This window comes from Tachypleus tridentatus, chromosome 10 (genome assembly GCF_004210375.1).
Source record: "Tachypleus tridentatus isolate NWPU-2018 chromosome 10, ASM421037v1, whole genome shotgun sequence".
In the NCBI taxonomy this organism is placed as follows: Eukaryota; Metazoa; Arthropoda; class Merostomata; order Xiphosura; family Limulidae; genus Tachypleus; species Tachypleus tridentatus.
Genome location: NC_134834.1, coordinates 97,294,670 through 97,314,383, shown reverse-complemented (window position 1 = coordinate 97,314,383; position 19,714 = coordinate 97,294,670). Strand labels below are relative to the sequence as shown.

Sequence of the window (19,714 nt, the reverse complement as noted above, 5' to 3'; positions counted from 1 at the left end):
GCATGAAAAGCCTGTCATTGGTTGTTCAAAGACCATGATGGGCAATAACCTTTTGTCATAGCTACAAATAGTGTCTACATCAAAACCAAAGATAGTGAGAAAGGTGGTTGAATATTCATTGTCTCATGGAGCAACAACATTCTGTATAAGGCTAGAAAAACATTCAAACAGCAAAAAGTTGAAGTTGGAAGCCATAAAGCAGTCTCTCTTCTGAATTGCTAAAAGCAGTGAATTCTAATAGACAGTGCCACTGATCTAATATTTTTGACTGACTTGCAGACAGTACTGAATAAAGGTCAGAGTAATTGGTCTCCATATGGGTGGCAGAAAGCAAGGAAGCAGCGTGGTAAGACCATCATCTTGATGTATGTTCCAGATTATGAAGGATAAACCTCTTGCATGATTTTTTTCTTTATTAATTATAGCACAACTCTACTGATTGAATATTGACTTCCTTTACGCCATCAAGGTAAAATCCTAACTAAGGAATGTCTTCTTGAATTTAGAGAGCATGAAACTGCTGGAAAATAAAGTAATATATGGAATAGTTAGAAAAAAACAAAGGATCTAGAATTAGTAATATAGTGCACTGCCAAAAGGTCACTGGTACAGTCACTATAGGAACTCTCTTCTAACTCCTGTAAAGCAATCAGTTCTCACATGAGGGGCCAGTGTTTGGTAGTGTGACATATAGAATTATTGTTTTACTGGTAGATGAGTCCCTGTTCAATGAATTATGTTTCTGAGGAAATGGCATGATGGATAAGAATCTGTCATCATCAGGATGCCATCAGAATTGCACACATCACTGATGCCATTGGATGTAATATGGCCTTAGCTGATCACCCACCATGCTTCACTATTAAATGTACAGTGACTGTAATACATATCTCCTTTCTGCCATTAAACAAAGTATTATTGACTGTTGCCAAAGAATTTGGAGACCTCTTTATGCTAATATGTGTGTATATTATTGTGCTTGAGGTAGCACCCAGAAGAATGTGTTCAAGTAGGTCATTGGTAAGATCTGTGCTTAAATTTCATTCATTTCATAAGAAACACACTCTAAGATATTTAACACTGCTTTTGGAGAGTTTTTGTTGTATATCTTAACAACTTCAGTTAATAACAATATCACTTTCATGTACCCTTTTCAGAACTTTGGGTACAGTTTCTACTAAAACATGGAGTCATGTCACAATATCTTGTTTGAGTATACCTGATGAACGAAAACTTCTACATGTTTGAAATGTGGTATTTCACTACTGAGAGCCATGGCTGGAATTATGCTACTGCTGGTGAACGTAGTATAATTGCATGTAATTGTATAGGTTTTGTATTGGTATTGTACTTTCTGATTGGCTGAGTGACAACCAATCCACAGTGTAGTCATCAATACAATAAAAAGGGTGGTATTCTCACAATACTTGCTATTTACATCCTTTTAACTCATCATTTCCTGGATATTTTCATTAATGTGCTTATACATATGCATGTCTTGAAATCACAGAACAATATTAAAGTTTGATATTTTTGCTCTTGTATACTTAGCTCTGTTAAAACAAATTTTATAACAAAAAAATGTGACCAGCTAACTGTCCTTTCAAAATGACTTATACAGCTTCATAAAAATAACTCAAAAGTTAAATAATCAAGTAGAAATAATTTGCTACCCATGATTTTTCTAGCAAATTTACATTTTAAAATGTTTTATGAAAACTCATTGAAGTTTATTTAAAAAATGGAAAATTGAAACTTAAAATTGAAAGATGGTCCAATGTGCCTGAAAGAATGATCATTAGATCAAGCCATAAAAAGTTACCTCAAAGAGTTGCATCATCATTTAATCTAAATTTGTTAACTCTCATCTGTTTTGAAAGAAAAACTGATAGCTTCTGTCCAGTTTATTATTCACTTCAAAATATATCTAACTTTACAGTATGCTTTGTTGCATTTAAAATGGCTACTCTTAAGAATTAAAACTTAGGATTAACTGAGTAGCAGTAAATAATCCATTGGTAATTTCTGATACTTTATTTTTAAGGCTTTAATATTTTAGTTGATTACTTAGTTATGTTAAAGTTTTGTTAATCTACTATCATGTATTTGTACAGTTTTTCCAGATTACTGTACTTAAAACTTGATACCACATATTCAAAATTCTGACATTGGATTTCTAGCAGCTTTTATGCACGCATCTCGGACATTTCTATAGTAAAAAAAAAAGCATTTGAAACATTTTCTCAGAGTTTGTTGGAATGAAGACCAAATATAGTTTTTTTTCTTAAATTTGCAGTAACAAGTGCCTTAATGACCGAAGTGACCAATCTCAAAGGGGCATATGAGGAGCTAGTAGAACTCATCTCTGTTAGTCTAGCTGACATGAGTTCCTTGACTGTCAAGCCAGAGAAGTGTGCCATAATTCAAGAAACTGTCAGCCAGATCCATAGAATCCAACAAGGTAATTGAACTCAAATGAAACAGGACAAAAAAAAAAAAAAAACGTGATCAAAAGATGTTTTGACTTATTCCTAAAACTAAATACCTATATAGTTGCAAAATCACAAAAACACGGATATTTACACTACATTGCTTTAACTAAACTGAGATCTGTTAACATTAACCATTTTGATTCCAAGCAAAATAAGAAAGAAGGGTCATGGACAGCAATAACATTATGTACACAAATTTTGTTTCTGGATAGTATGTGTTATTTTGTAACTGCTTATGTTGTAAAAGTACAGAAAATGGCCATTATTCCCTTCAAACTTTTCTTTTCTGACCTGGATAATGAAATTTAGAAATTAACTTATTTTCTATGTAAAATGGGCAAATTTGCACATTTTCATTTACATAAGGTCTGAATAAAACAACATATGAATCAAAATTTATATGTATTTATACTAACGTCATTCAAAAATGAACAAAAATGTTTAGAAATGAGTAGTTTTTCGAGATTTGCAACTGTAACGTAAATCACTTTCATGTATCAGTCCCCAAATATAGTCTCCCGTCATGTTTTCATTACATGCTCCTTGGTAGCAGTGTTCAAAGTCCAGTATATCTTGGTGGAAGCACTTGCCTTGCTCCTCTGAGTGTGCTCCCATGTTCTTGAATTTATCAAGATGAGCGTCAAGGATATGGACTTTTATGGACATCCTGCAGCCCATTTTGCAGTAATTCTTCACCAGAGCCTCAACCAGTTTCACATAATTTTCGGTCTTGTGATTGCCCAAGAAGCTCCAAACCACTGTGACAAAGCTGCTCCAAGCTTTTTTTCCTTCCTACTGAGCTTCTTGGGGTATTCTGTGCACTCCAGGATCTTCTTTATTTGTGGTCCAACAAGGACACCAACTTTGACTTTTGCCTCAGACAGCTTAGGGATGTAATCGAAGGTACTTGAAGGCTAAAGACTCCTTATCAAGAGCTGTGACAAATTGTTTCATAAGACCCAATTTTACGTGCAATGGTGGGAACAATACCTTCTGGAGGTTCACTAGTAGCTCACACTTGACATTGTGCCTCCCCACAGAGAACTTGGTCCATTGTGGTCAGTGCTTCCTGTTGTAGTGTGCTGCAGTGTCCCTGCTGTCCCAAAGGCAAAGATAACAGGGAAACTTGGTAAAGCCTCCTTGGATGGGTCTATGTGTTCACTTTGGCAGCTAGAACTAAACTGAAGTGGTAAGTGGTGAGCCCCCTGTAAATATATTACTATAGAAAGTTTTAGTAAATTCTAAAAGGTTCATGAAATTTCTCATAAGTTCTACAACATTCTAGAAAGTTCTTGAAAATTCTTGTAAGTTCAAGAAAATTCTCCATCAGCTACTCAGCATTGAATCTACCTGGAATGTTCTGGAAAATGGGTAAATTTGAAAATTTCATTACCCAGGTCACAAAAGCAAAGTTTGAAGAGAAAAATAGGTCTTTTCCATTTACTTCAGGCATAGTTTTCTTGCTCTTGGGCAGAAAGTGTAAAAATTTTGTTGCATAGTGTAATTAATTTTCTTTTATTTCTCAATGTTATCATTTGTTTAAATCAGTCTTTATCTAAAGATACCTCCCAGTAATTTATTCACAACATAAGTATGAAGTATTAAAGTTTATTTAAAGAAATGTCTGTTGTAACAGTTTAACTTTTTTCGTAGCTATAGGTGAAAGTTGTGAACTACAAGAGAGTGAAGTTTCTTCAAGTAATTCCAGCATTCTGAACACAGAAATTCTTGGCCCTTTATTATTGGAAGTGAGTGATGCAGGGTTTGGCTGTTGTGATGGTATCTGTAGCTTTGTTCCTAATGGGAATTTTGTGCCCATTTTATATCTTTCACTTAATTTATGAGTGTAGGAAGCCCTTATGTACTACTCTGAAAATAGTTCTTGATTGTTCTGGGTTTTCTTGGTGAAACCTGAGTTATAAAAATTATTTAACATCACGTGAGTTAAATGTTCTCAAGTTTTATTACTTGAATAGTATTAGATGGTTGTTCACTCAGAAAATACATAATTTATATTCACATTTCCATAAAGAAAAGTGACTCTGTAAGTTTGCAATTTTTAATATCAGTTTTTTTATTCACAGAATGTAAATGTTGTAATTAAATAACTGTGTTCGAAGATTGTGGTTTTCAGCCAGTGGAAGGTGTAAACAATCATCCAGTAATAACAGTTATCACTTCATGTGTAAATGGTGAATATGAATTTTCTCCAGTGGCAAAGCATTCAACATAATCTTAGTGACCTTTTTTAAGCTTGTGTGTGCATCAGAAAAGAAGAATTTTGCTCTAATGCCAACAGATATTTGTTGGCATGAGCAAGTACTTGAATATGTGTTTTTCCCTATCCGTACAATACTTTTCTTGGATAGACTCCATTCCAGTTTCGAAACTGATTTTACATTCTAAATTATGATTTTACTCTTAAAATTAGGTCACTGGGTTGCTTTTGTTGTTGTTTTTTTTTACGGTTAGTTTTCTTTGATAGTTTAAAAGTACTTCTTCAATTATAATTTTAATTCAAACTTTTATTTTATATTCTAGATACAAATCCAAGGTTTCTTTCTATAAATACATTACACTGTAATTTAGTGATATGTTTTGTTTTAGTATTTAAAATAATGGTTATCTATGTGTGAGTTTATGTAGTCTTGGTTTTGAGAATGTAGATATAAGCCAAGGCTATATTTTGAAGTACTCTTAATATATTCTGTTTTCTTTAATTATAGTTTGGTTTTTTAAGGGGGGAGGGTATCTATGTATAATCTTGGTATACAGTATTTAGATTTCCTAAGAGTCAAGCTATTGAAAAATCAGTTGTATTTTTGTAATTTGACTGATGTTTTAATTAAAAATGTTATACCAGTACTTTATTTCAGTTTTGGAAGATTTCAGGTTTGTTTCATTCAGGTGCAGCATTTATGTAATTTAAAATAATTCCTGCAAAATAATAATACTAGGACTATTTCTTGAATTTTTTTTTTTTTTAGATTATTGATATTTTCTTGGGTAAATCAATTTTAACATGTCATGCTTTTAGTTTTTCAGTACGTTATCTGTTAATATGTCTTGTATATTTAATTATTTGCTTTTATATTTTTATTTTTAACTTAATATTTTATCATTTCAGGCCTTAGATGGTTTTATTATTCTTGTCAACACCGACGGAAAGATAGAGGTGGTATCAGAAAACATAAGCTATTTCCTTAAGTACACCAAGGTATGTACAGACTTTTGAGCTAGAAAAAAACATTGACAAAATTCAGTTTAGATTTTGTTTTAGTCACACTTTCAAAGCCACAGTAATGGTGATTTGTGTATTAGCAAATGTTTTGTTATTCAAGCATGTGACTAATTTTATAATCCCAAGAAAAGTTTACTTTTTGTTTAACAACTTTTTAAAGAGAATATTTTTCAAATTAACTTCATAAAAGATAAATATTACATAAAAGATAGATATTACATAAAAATAGATATTACATAAAAGATAGATATTACATATAGATAGATATTACATAAAAGATAGATATTACATAAAAATAGATATTTCATTAAAGATAAATATTACATAAAAGATAGATATTACATGAAAATAGATATTTCATTAAAGATAAATATTACATAAAAGATAGATATTACATGAAAATGGATATTACATAAAAGATAGATATTACATAAAAAATAGATATTACATAAAAAGATATATATTACATAAAAGATAGATATTACATAAAAGATAAATATTACAGTGTCAATTTAATACTCATTGTTCAGGATTTTACTTTTTAAAGTAAATCATAGAAAATGTTATCACTAATTAATGTTCCATGTTCATTTAAAAAACAAACATGCTCAGGTAAATTTTATCTCGTATATAAATCTTTAACCAAGCTTAGGAAACAACAACAAAGTATATTAATAACATTTAATAATTGTTTTTTGCATTTGGTCTGAATAGAAAAATCCGTTGTTTTTTGTTTTGCTTTTAAAGGATGACCTTCTGGGGAAAAGTATTTACAACATAATTCATGTGGGAGATCATGCAAGGTTCAGCAGTAACTTGTTACCAATGTCAATAGGTAAGAGGTAGAAAGGTAATGGTTATCTGTGATATCTTTGCACAAGACCAGTTAACAAGCTCACACTACAGCTTAATCAATCTGTGCTACATTTGTAACTGGGAGTGTTTTTCTTTATTTTATTACCTTTAGACAAAATAAAACTGTTTGAAAGATGTTTTTCTTTGGTGTTCAAAATGATAAACAAAAAAACAAAACACTTTTAACTTTAAGTATTTGAAAATATAATTATACTACATCACAAACAAAAATCTCAGTTGGGACTCAAACCTCATTTAGGTTATTGATGTGGTCTGTATTTATTATTAAGATTTAAATGACTGTAATTACTACTTTTTCCATATTCAGGGTTCACCGTTTATAATTTATTTTCAGGTACATTGTGCTACTATAGTAAGAGTAAAAAACAAAAAAACAACAATGCTGGTTTGTGTATTTTTTTACTCTTATTTTGAAATTATTCTTATATTTTCCTTAGTGTAATTTACTGTAACACTAAAATTACATTAATTGCAGTCTTGTAACATAATCATTGGTCAGCTATCGGATAAATGTTTATGCTATAACAATACTTGTAGAATGTGCTTTTACTTGTTACATGGGTAACAGTTACAAGAAATGCTTTAAGTTTCAGTTTCTTTTTTTTTTACCCTAGATATTTTGCTAAAGAAAGAAAGGTGTTGGTAGTTTTAAGATTTAATTTATTAAATTGTAAGAGATCATATACTAAAGACTCTATGATACTCTTTAAGTTATAGGTATTATGTTGTTTCAAATGAGGAATTCAACTAAATTACACCAGAAAGGAGGTCTCAAATCTATACTGGCACTATTTGTATATAAAACTTAATGTAAGTCAGTCAAGTTGGCCAGTACTACTGTTGTTTAGAGAAAGTTTGAAATTAATGGTTTTATTATTATTGGAAAACAACCAGTTAATTTTCCAAACTATAAGGATTTGTAATTATTGAAGATAGTTCTTTGCAAATCTGGCAGGTCATATCACTGCAGATAAAATTACATGAAATTTATAATGTTAGATATAATAATCTGCTTTTCAGATGGTTAGAAAAAAATTGTTTGAACAGCTATTAGATTTTTAAAATTGTAGAAACAATTGTAATTGTTGTATATATTACATTATCTATAAAACTTTGTATGTCCTTACTTTATTCTGAATATCATTGTGAAACTTTTTTTCAGCACAAAATTATACAGTAGGCTGTCTTTGTGAGAAATGAAGCCCCAGATTTTTGCATAGTATTATCAAACAGAGGTTCACAAAATAGCCCTGAAAGTCCACGTGTTTCTCTATGTATGTCTTTATTTCTGAAGTGATTTTAAAGAATACTAAACATAATTGTGTGAAACTCCTTGCTACTTTCTTAATTTTGATGTTTTTTTGGAATTAATTTGCACTTATTATTCTTATATTATTAAACGAAGTGGAAACCTTCGTGTACATGGTGGACAGTTGGTCACAAGTTCATGGCATCCTGGAAGTTAAAATAATGTGTTTCATGCATTTGATCAGTAAAATACTGTAGAATGCTGGATTTAATAATTACCTTAGCAATGACCTAGATGAGTCACATGCTATAGTGTGATTTGTTTTCTTTTGTGTGCTACCATAGTTGTAATAAGTTAAAAATAGGCTGCTTCAATACATCTAACATCATATAATTTTCTAGCAATAGTATTGTAACAAACATACACTGTAGCCCAAAGTGTACCAAACTGAAACATCATGAAATACATACTAAGCCCATACATCAAAACAGAATGCATTGGAATTAAATATTTTTTATTCTTTCAATTCATACCAAAATACATCTTAAAAAGCAATATTACATACACATCATTCATGCAAATTATGCAGAAAGGATGTTGAGATGTCAGGCAGCATATGATGCTTGTCATTGGAAGCAAACCCAATGTGTAAAAGAACAGGAAACCCCCTCCTGCTGAAGGTAAACTTAATAAAATACCTAAACTGTCTTTTTTTTTCTTTAGGCTTATATTATTGCCTGGTTTCTGCAGGTAATGGGTTTGGCTGGACCTCAGATCCTGGCTCAGGTACAAGTAAAAGTCGAACTTTTAATTGTCTTTTTCCTGGTAAAACCTCCTGAGGATCCAGGAGAGAGTATGGAGGAAAAACAGACCAGAGTATCCCAGTACGAAAACATGCAGATCTCTACTGTTCTTTTACCTCATCTGACAGAGCGCTCAGACAGTCCAGAATCAGAAACTTCAGGTAGGTTCAGGTTATTCATATTTCTAACTTGTGATTAAGCATAGGTTTCTGTAACCACACCCCTATATTGGGTCATTATAATAAGTTATTATCCTGACTTGCAATTAATTTTTTTACATTAATAATATCTATATGTCTGCTATTATGTGATCAAAATGGCATTACCAATAGAAATTTCATTTACACATTTTGGAAATTTGTAGTAATGTCAAAGTGTTTGTTTCTGTGAATTTTATATAGTCCAAAAAAATAAATAAATGTAATGTGTTTTTTTAATCTCTTAGATATCTATGATAAGATGATTTTATTATTTTTGTGTGATACAACATTGTTCCTAAGTTTTTGACTTTTTGAAATACTTGAAAACGAAAATGAATTTATATGGGATATCTAGAAAGATAAATTGCAAATAGAAAGTATTGAGAATTCTTAACATAACTCTTCCATTTGCTCACCCCTGCCACTCATTTTTTTACCTGTATAAAAGTCTTAACACTATTTAATATCCAATTCATTTAAGTTTGTTCTAAAGAACTTTTATAATTTTGTTAAAAAAAAACAATGTTTGTGTTTGTACACTACACTTGTCATAAAATCTTTAAAATTTATTTCATTGTTTTACTTTGTATCTCAGTTCCTATTTTTAAAAATGTTGGAACTTTGTAAATTTAGAAATCTTTGTATCTTATGTGCTACCTTGTTTAATATATCTTGCTGAAGACAGAATATGGATATTCCAAATGTTCAAGTAATAAGTGCCTTTTTCTGTCTCACAAGTGTTAGATGTCTATTGCCATACTTTGTTTTCATTACTAAACCTTAATCTGATTTGCTGGTGAATAAGAATGGCAAAGTCTGTCACTTCCCGTTAGGAGGTCAGACATAAATGTTGTCAACAGAAAATGTCTTATACACATTACAAAAATAGCAATAAAGAAGTATATGAGTGATACATTAGTGTGTTTGTTTGTTTGTTTTTATTGTTGTTTCAGGTTATTGTATGTTTAATATGAGCATACAGATTTTAGAGCATTAAACTTTCATACATACACAAATAATAAAAAAAAATTCCACTAAAAGTATTATATTGTTATGCATTTTCCTGCAGAAGTTCAAAACTTGTTGTTTTGTGTGGCCCGTCGTATCCCTCCAAGTGAACGAAATCAGTGCTTATCTGGTATCGAACAGTTTACAACAAGGTTAGATGTAACAGGCAAAATTTTGGCCATTGATACAAGGTAAATGTATTTGTTTTAACCTTCAGTTGATGTTCTGTACAAGTAGAAACCACTCTTCTTATATATCCTACATATTGTGTTGTTGAGATTGATGTGGAGTTCTAATATGCATCTTTTTCAGAAATATAAATAAAACTTAACAAACTAAATTCATTAAATTATACTTTTATTCTGTTGTTTACTTCTTAGTGTATCACTGATTTTTCTGTTAAACTTACTTTGTAAATCATGGCTAAGAGATTTTTTGAAAGTTGGTTATTTGGCTTTGTAGTATTTTTTTGTGTTTAAATTTTTTTATGCCTAAAAGATGGCCTAGTGCACTTTCTTCATTTAAGTCTTGAATCACAACACCAAACATTCATTCTTTCAGCTATGGAGAAATTATAATATGGTCAGTTCTAATATTCATTTGTAAAGATTAGCACAAGTGTTGGCAGTAGTTCGTATTGACTAGCTACTTTCACTCCAGGCTATCACTTCTAAATTAGGAACAGATGTGCAGATAACCCTGGAGTTTTTTTGCATGAAATTTAAAACAAACAAACAAAGCAAAAAAAAATAAATAGATTTCCCAAGTTTTTTAATATCTCAAAGATAGAAATTTCACAAAGTAGCTGAAGGAAACAAGTTAACAGGAAAACAAGGAAAATATTATTTTTTTATTTATTTTGTTGAAAAATGCAAACTGGCCTATAGTTAGCTGGTTGAAACATTTTACATGCATACAGTTTCGATAATTTAATGTTTCTGTGTAGTGGTGTGTCCTCAACATACAGCCAGTATCTTAACAAGGACCTGGTTGAAAGAACTGTCCAGGAACTGTGCCACTCAAGTGATCTTCATAAGTTGAAACATCATCTTAATGAAAGTAAGTTTTAAACATTAATTCATCTAGTTATTGGAACTCACCCAAAATAATTTTCTTACTCCTTCTTATGTAAATGAGATGTGTTGAGCTCTTTGTTGTTGTTTTTTACCTGAATATCTTCTGTATTTTTCATTTCCTACTGATGACATTATAAGACTTCTTTCTTCATTGATTTTCCAGAATTTTTTCTTTTTTTGATTGATTATTAAATTGATTATTGATTATTAAATACCTCGTTTGGATTGGTCTATTTTAAACTCTCCATTTCATGTTTTTGGCTTTCATCTTTTTCTAATTCTTTCTGTTCCAGGAATCTGTTTCATCAGTCTCATTGGAGTGACTATTAGAAATGTACGGCTTTGTGGGTATCCGTTTCTTTTACTATTATTGGTCTTATTTTCTTCCTACAGCCATTTTTCATTTTTCTATCTTGGTTTCTCTACTCACTTCTCTTCCTATTTCCTTTTGTCATCCTTCTAGTCCTGTCTGAGGTCTTTCTCTTCTGACATGCAGTTGGCCATAGTTGATGTGTTAGACATCTTTCTCACATCACTCGTGCTTGTCCTTCATAGGTATTCTATGCTATAACTATCATATTTGCCTCTTTTCATTTTTTTGGTCTTTCCTTCAACGTAATGTTGGTCTCTTTTGTTTTACTGGTCTTGTGAGGGTCTTCATTTGCCATATTCATATCTCAGAACTGGGTTTTCTTTAGTTAGATGATTGAGTTCTGTTGGTCCACTTGCAGATGGTTTCCTCTTCTTATTTCCTTGTTCTTTTATTGGAGGCTACTCGGCTAAGGGGGGAAGGATGATTGAGATCTATCTACTTTCTCATGCCCACTCAAAATTTTGCTACTTCTAGGAATTTTCTTCATCTCTTGTCTCAGCTGAGTTAAGCCTTCTTCTCTAACTCTGAAACATTTCAGACGTTATTTTCTCTCTTCAAAAATAATCATAACACATGTATTGCATTCTCAAAATTGAGAATGTTTAAAATGCATATTTTTTATCTTTCAATTTTATTAAATTGTTTTTTATTTAGTTGGCTTAATTTTGCCCATCCTTTTCTCTAACAAACATTTCTTTGATCCTGAAAATTATGTCAAAGGATTCTTTAATCTTAGCAAAATGTTCACTTGACATAAAGTTGTTTTTTTTTAACTTCATTGTCATTAAAATTATTTGGCTAGTAAGTTGTGGTAGTTTTCTTAGTTGTTTAAAATTGTTGAAAACAAAAAAATTTGAATTCCAAAAACTTTCATAAAATAAAAGATCTAAATAATTAAGGCATTAATATATATAAAAGAGAAGGATAAAACCTCAGTTTTTGTTATTTGATTTTTCATGCTATAAGCATGTTCTAATTAATCATTATGCCAAATATATATCTGTATAATATATATCTATTACTTTTAATTTATGTAAAGTTTAATTTTGTAAGTTTAATATATGTTACTTTTAATTTATGCTAAGTTTAATTTTGTTTGTTTTATATCTATTACTTTTAATTTATGTTAAGTTTAATTTTGTTTGTTTTATATCTGTTACTTTTAATTTATGCTAAGTTTAATTTTGTTTGTTTTATATCTATTACTGTTAATTTATGCTAAGTTTAATTTTGTTTGTTTTATATCTATTACTTTTAATTTATGTTAGATATAAAACAAACAAAATTAAACTTATTACTTTTAATTGATGTTAAGTTTAATTTTGTTAGTTTCATATCTGTTACTTTTAATTTATGCTAAGTTTAATTTTGTTTGTTTTATATCTATTACTTTTAATTTATGTGAAGTTTAATTTTGTTTGTTTTATATCTATTTTAATTTATGCTAAGTTTAATTTTGTTTGTTTTATATCTATTTTTAATTTATGCTAAGTTTAATTTTGTTAGTTTTATATCTGTTACTTTAATTTATGTTAATTTTTAATTTGTTTGTTTATATCTGTTACTTTTTAATTTATGTTAAGTTTAATTTTGTTTGTTTTATATCTATTACTTTTTAATTTATGTTAAGTTTAATTTTGTAAGTTTTATATCTGTTACTTTTAATTTATGCTAAGTTTAATTTTGTTTGTTTTATATCTATTACTTTTTAATTTATGCTGTTTAATTTTGTTTGTTTTATATCTATTACTGTTAATTTATGCTAAGTTTAATTTTGTTTCTTTTATATCTATTACTTTTAATTTATGTTAGATATAAAACAAACAAAATTAAACTTATTACTTTTAATTGATGTTAAGTTTAATTTTGTTAGTTTCATATCTGTTACTTTTAATTTATGTTAAGTTTAATTTTGTTTGTTTTATATCTATTTTTATTTATGCTAAGTTTAATTTTGTTTGTTTTTATATCTATTACTTTTAGTTCTTTCATGAAATCTGACATTTCACTGATGTATCATTGACTCTAATTTTAATAGAAAAAGACATCAAGAAAAAATATCGTATTTTTCTACCAACTGTGCTTATCATTTCTTGTTTGCTCAATCCAGAAAATTTAGCTTGGGTTATTCTTTATATCAAGTTTCTTTTCATGCCTTCAAACATGAAGTAATAATTAAACTTATTACTTTTAATTGATGTTAAGTTTAATTTTGTTAGTTTCATATCTGTTACTTTTAATTTATGTTAAGTTTAATTTTGTTTGTTTTATATCTATTTTTAATTTATGCTAAGTTTACTTTTGTTTGTTTTATATCTATTACTTTTAATTTATGTTAAGTTTAATTTTGTTTGTTTTATAGCTATTACTTTTTAATTTATGTTAAGTTTAATTTTGTTTGTTTTATATCTGTTACTTTTAATTTATGTAAAGTTTAATTTTGTTTGTTTTATATCTGTTACTTTTAATTTATGCTAAGTTTAATTTTGTTTGTTTTATATCTATTACTTTTTTTAATTTATGTTAAGTTTAATTTTGTTTGTTTTATATCTATTACTTTTAATTTATGTTAAGTTTAATTTTGTTAGTTTTATATCTGTTACTTTAATTTATGCTATGTTTAATTTTGTTTTGTTTTATATCTATTACTTTTAATTTATGTTAAGTTTAATTTTGTTTGTTTTATAGCTATTACTTTTTAATTTATGTTAAGTTTAATTTTGTTTGTTTTATATCTGTTACTTTTAATTTATGTAAAGTTTAATTTTGTTTGTTTTATATCTGTTACTTTTAATTTATGCTAAGTTTAATTTTGTTTGTTTTATATCTATTATTTTTAATTTATGTTAAGTTTAATTTTGTTTGTTTTATATCTATTACTTTTAATTTATGTAAAGTTTAATTTTGTTTGTTTTATATCTGTTACTTTTAATTTATGCTATGTTTAATTTTGTTTGTTTTATATCTATTACTTTTAATTTATGTTAAGTTTAATTTTGTTTGTTTTATATCTATTTTTAATTTATGCTAAGTTTAATTTTTGTTTGTTTTATATCTATTACTTTTAATTTATGTTAAGTTTAATTTTGTTTGTTTTATATCTGTTACTTTTAATTTACTGCTAAGTTTAATTTTGTTTGTTTTATATCTATTACTTTTTAATTTATGTTAAGTTTAATTTTGTTTGTTTTTATATCTATTACTTTTAATTTATGTTAAGTTTAATTTTGTTAGTTTTATATCTGTTACTTTTAATTTATGCTATGTTTAATTTTTGTTTGTTTTATATCTATTATTTATTTGCTAAGTTTAATTTTGTTTGTTTTATATCTATTACTTTTAGTTCTTTTCATGAAATCTGACATTTTCACTGATGTATCATTGACTCTAATTTTAATAGGAAAAGACATCAAGAAAAAATATCGTATTTTTCTACCAACTGACATGCTTATCATTTCTTGTTTGCTCAATCCAGAAAATTTAGCTTTGGTTATTCTTTATATCAAGTTTCTTTTCATGCCTTCAGCTATTATTTATTTTTGTAAAAGGCTTATCTTCATTTGAATTATTATCTCCATTAATGATTTAAACACAATTGGAATTTCAAGAGGAATTAGTACAATCAATGCTCATGTTGAAATTTTTATAATAACAAAACCTTAAACCTTTAGTTTGTAAGGTCTTTGATTCTTTGAAACAGTGAATGTTATTTCTTTTCTGTTCATATACCTTTGTATTTCAAGCTAGTTAAGATCCCAGCCAGGTACTGAAAAGTTATTAACCATGCACTAAAAACTGAAATGCAAAATGTATGACTTCATTGATTGTGAAAACAATTAATATTCATTACAATACATACATATATATTTTCTTAAACAATTTAGCCCTTCAGGTAGGCAGCAACACCAGTGGCATTTACCGACTAAGAATTGCTCACGAAAAATACATTCACGTTCAAACCAAAAGTAAAAGAGTCCTCTGTAACCCTTTAACGAGTGAACAGGAATTTATTATGGCAACACACTCAATTATCAGGTAAGTTAGATACTGAGTAAATCATTGTTGAATCTAATTATCAGGAAAATTTTGTAGAGTGTAGGAAGATAGTTTATTTAGTTTTTAGAAACTTACTGTTGTTAGATTTAATAAGAATGAAGCTCTTTCCGAATTATTAAGTTAATAATAATATAAAACGTGAGTTTATTACTGCATGTTAGAAGCATGCTAAACTTGAAGTTCTTATCAAATAAACTTATCAAAGATTTCAAAGAGAAATAGTGATATAGAAAGTGATGTTAGAGCAATGGTCTTAAGGCATTTCTTTCCATTCCACCTTTGACACGGTATTAATTGATTGAGGTCAGAAGTTGTTTCTTTTTAAAATTTGGAATAAAAGCAACTTTGTGACATGATTTTCTTAATTAAGATTTTTGTATTATCTTGAAGGAACTAACTTTGTAAATTGAGCTTTCATAAAATTCTGGACAGCTTTAATCCATAAATTTATTCTCATTTATTTTATAAAATCTAATGTGAAACAAGATCTACAATTGGAATGCTGGTTTGAAATTACACGTTGTTATCATTACAGCAGCATGTTTCTTGTTTTGAGTGTTATTTAGCATAATAATGGATGTTTTTCTATTAGAATGAGTATATTAAATGTATTAATTTTAAAGTGTATAGAGTCATGCGACTTTTCACTGCGTTACTTTTCAAATGGATACCTCTATTTTGTATATAAAACATCCCTGTACATATTTTATATATGTGCATAGTATTGAACCACAAAACAAACTTAAAAAACAAATCCATTATAGATTGAGATACTTTAGAATATCAATTAAAAAAGCTACTAATTAAGTGTAAAGTATGAATTACAAAAATAAAAAAAAACATAATACAAATCACTGAAATAACTCCTATCTAAATAATGATATAATCTAACAGAGTTTACTTCATGAAATAACTGAAGCCTTAAAACAATTATTTTAGAGCCCATTATGACTGTTACATTTCAAGAAAACAACTCATTTGAAGATTGCATGAAACATTCCTCCTCTTTTGTCCTCAGCATATTTTTTACAATTGACAAAAAAAAACAAACCTTCGACTGCATCAAGTGATGGAATAGCTGTATTTAATGAAATGGAATCTGATTATAAACCTGTGCCTGAAAATATGTTACTGTGAATAGATTTACAAGAGATTTTAGTATAAAAACACTAACTACTTGAACACTTTTATGTCCAGTACTTTTTCCCCAATTTTTGCAGACATTTGAAATAATCGTCTTCATTTCCTGTCTTGACTAGGAGATTCTATACTGGATTTTGCTGTGTGCTCTCTCTCTTTGTGGTCATTTTTTTTTATTCAAACTTATTTTTTCAAAATACCTGAAAGCCATGAGAGCTCAAAGCTAGGATGGAAATGTGCCAAAAGATTATAATTGTCAATGTTGAACACTTGTTAAACCTAGTTTCTATGTTTTGAATTGATACTTCAATCAGGGTTTTGCACTTATTTATTCTCCAAATTATTCAATTTGGCTAACAATGCAAAATGCATATTTTTTCTTTTCTATGTTCATTGGCCTTAAAAATTTTGGCCATCAGTGTACATATAGGCAAATTTGCATAACTTTAAAACGTGCTACTAACTTGATAGCCTTGAAGAAATTGCTGCAGTTATCTGTTGGAGTTAACTCATTTTGTGATGAAAATACATTTGGAAACTGATGGACTATTATTTTATTTCAGAGCCCGCTAAGGAGTTACTGTACACTGGATAATCTAAGATTTGCTGGAAAATAAGCATATGGAGCAGCACTGAATGAGAATAGTGAATCTTGTGAACAGAGGTAAGTACCATATTGAATATACAATGTTGAGGGCATTGATTTTTTATTAGATTATCTGTTTGTTCGTAGTTTAAACACAAAGCTACACTGTTCAAAAAATTAACTGTAGCAAATGAATAGTGTAGCTTTGTGTTTAACCTACAAACAAACAGACAATCTAATAAAGTATCAATACTCCTCAACATTGTATACTCAATACGTTACATACCTCTGTTTACAAGATTAACTATTCTCATTGAGTGTTGCCTTCTGTATGCAAACGTTTTCTTTACACATGCCACAAGCCTTGCTTTCTCCCTTGTTGGAATAATACATTTCAAAATATATTTTCATGCTAATCATCATGTATCATCTATTAACCAATAGTAGCATACTATGCTCACCTGACCTATGTGACTCCCTCTACACTATTCTACCAAATATTCACTTTTTGTTTGGCAGTATTCAAGTTCAGACATGCTTTTTGATTTATGTATTCATACATGTTAGACTTTGTTTTCCTCTCAAAGTGGTTTATTTTAAATTCCTGTTGATTTGTTCAACCAACAAATGTTTCTAATCTATCAGTTAATTCAAGCTCCTTTATATCTGCAGTCGAGTTTTGAGGAACTTTTCTATGCAATGTATTTTGGAGTTAACCTTACCACTTCAGGGTTACACCAGCAACTAAAATGTTTTTATGGGACTCAAGTGTGGACATCCTGATGATGGATTTACCTGCTGTTGTGTTCTGGAAGGTTGCATGTATCAGGGTACAACCTTTCTCTTTTAGATGTTACCTTGGCTTCTACTGCAATTACTGAGCCTTCATTGACTGATGAGGTTTTCTTCACCTTCTTCCACCTTTTGAGTTTGCCAGTCATTCCCATTTTCAATGTGAGGACTCCCCAAGGCCTAATTTGATCTTATGTTAGTGTTCTTTATTTCTGACACTTACTTCTTTTCACCTATCTTCATTTATTACAGGCACTATTTTCCCACCATTGTTTTTTCTACTGATATTTGGATTATTACTGTTCTGTTAATCTCATATTTATTTGGGAGATTCTTGTCATGGCCCTGTGGCCCTCTAATCAGCTCACTTGTTCTTACAATTGGTTGGGATATACCAGAAGGGGGTGGTGGACCCCTAATCTAATGTTTTTTCCATTTAACCTTCTCTTATATCTTTCTTCCTTACATCAGTTCTCAGAGAATCACTACAGCTATTGTGAGAGAATTTTCCCAGTACCCTTCACTTTTTTCTTATCTACTTTAGCCTGTATTTTTTTTCTCAAATTTGGTTCTGCATATATGGTTTCTTTGTTGTTGGTGCCTTTTCAGTAGGGAACCATTTTGACCTGGGTCATTTTTTCCTATCATACATTTTTCAGGCCTTTACATCTTTCTCCTTTTTGGGGGCTTCACATCATTGATCCAGTCCCTGAGAATATTGCTATGTGGGTGATATCCTGCTAGCAGTCTACCATTATAACTTTTTTAGTCCATTTGTCTCAGCCAAGATCTCACATATCTTCTATTCTATTCCCTTCTTTCTGCCAACTTTGGGCCCATCATAGCCAGGTGATTAAGGTACTCAACTTGTAATCTAAGGGTCACAGGTTTGAATCACCATCACACCAAACATGCTCACCCTTTCAGCTGTAGGGGCATTATAACGTGGTGGTCAATCTCACTATTCTTTGGTAAAAGAGTAGCCCAAGAGTTGGAGGTGGGTGGTGATGACTAGATGCCCTTCCTCTAGTCTTACACTGCTAAATTAGGGAAGGCTAGCACAGGTAGTCCTCAAGTAGCTTTAAACAAAATTCAAACAACAAACCAATCATTATACATAATCCAGACCATATCTTGCCAACTTTACCTTTTCCACTTCTTCTATTCCATCCTTTCTTACTTTGTTTCCCTGTTGTAGTGGACTTATTGGGTTAGATTCCATTAATTTTACTGTATTTCTTCTTCTTGTGTACATTGTATTTGTTGAGTTATCCTTTTTTGCCTGGATATCTTCTGTGGCTTTAATTTCTTCCTGATTACCTGAACTGACATTATATGATATCTGTCTTCATTATCTTTTTAGGTTTTTCTTCTTTCTTGACATTGCCATTTATTCCATACCTCATTTGGATTGGTTTACCCCTAAACTTTTCATTCCTAGTTCTTGGCCTTTATTTTTCCCATTTTTTTCTCCACCAGAAATCTCCTTCATGAACCTTATTGTCAGTTACCCATCTCTTTTACTGTTATTGTTCTCATTTTATCTTGACAGCCAATTTGTGTTTCTTCTCTTTGTCTTTCTCCTCACTTTTCTTCCTATTTCTTTTGTTGGCTATAGTCGATGTGTTAGACGTTCCTTCACACCACTCTTGCTTGTCTTTAATAGTTATTCTACATTCTAATTATCATACTTATGTCTCCTCATTTCTTTGGTCTTTCCTTCAATTTAATGTTGGTCCTTTTTGGCATTGTGAGGGCCTTCATTTGCCAAATTCTTGGTCCAGGACTGACATTTCTTTTCTTAGATGATTGAGTTCTCTTG

General features: G+C 29.5%; 1 pseudogene; it reads left to right on the top strand.

The window, feature by feature from the left end:
- The first annotated feature begins 316 nt into the window (after positions 1-316).
- The window catches only part of LOC143228416 (uncharacterized), a 48,860-nt pseudogene continuing 29,462 nt past the window's right edge, over positions 317-19,714 (top strand).